This window comes from Alexandromys fortis, unplaced genomic scaffold (assembly GCF_014885135.2).
Source record: "Alexandromys fortis isolate MF-2015 unplaced genomic scaffold, M_Fortis_MF-2015_v1.1 scaffold_114, whole genome shotgun sequence".
NCBI classification, from domain to species: Eukaryota; Metazoa; Chordata; class Mammalia; order Rodentia; family Cricetidae; genus Alexandromys; species Alexandromys fortis.
Window position 1 is genome coordinate 1,152,590 of NW_026068046.1, and position 441 is coordinate 1,153,030.

Consider the following 441-nt stretch of genomic DNA (forward strand, 5'->3'; position numbering starts at 1 on the left):
CTAATTACACCTGAAGAATTTAAGACTTATCCATGACCAAATGTGAAAGAACACATATACTGTCAAAAACAGGGCATAAAAGCAAAGGCGGCTTGTGTTAGTGCATCCCTGTGGGAAGCTCACTCTATAGGGAGCATCTTTTACAGAAGGCAGAGTATAAGAGCCCCACTAAAGAAAATAGCACAACAGGAATAGTTCAGGTAAACAGAGAAAGAAAGATCATTCTCCCAAATCAACTGTTTTAAAAGGGAAGTAATATTAAGATAACTCATTGTTGTTTAAATTATAATCTAGTGATTCTTATTTTGTTTAATTTATTTCATTGCCTGTGACATTGTATCATGGATCTCATCCATGATAACATAGGTTGTTTCCAGTTCTTAGTTACTGAATTCATGTGTCTGTTTTATATCCAAGTGGCTTTGGAGAGCAGGCACACCA

At 35.8% G+C, this 441-nt stretch overlaps 1 pseudogene; it reads right to left on the reverse strand.

Moving 5' to 3' along the window:
- On the reverse strand, positions 1-223 carry LOC126486573 (phosphatidylinositol N-acetylglucosaminyltransferase subunit Y-like; annotated as a pseudogene).
- Between the last annotated feature and the right edge of the window lie 218 nt (positions 224-441).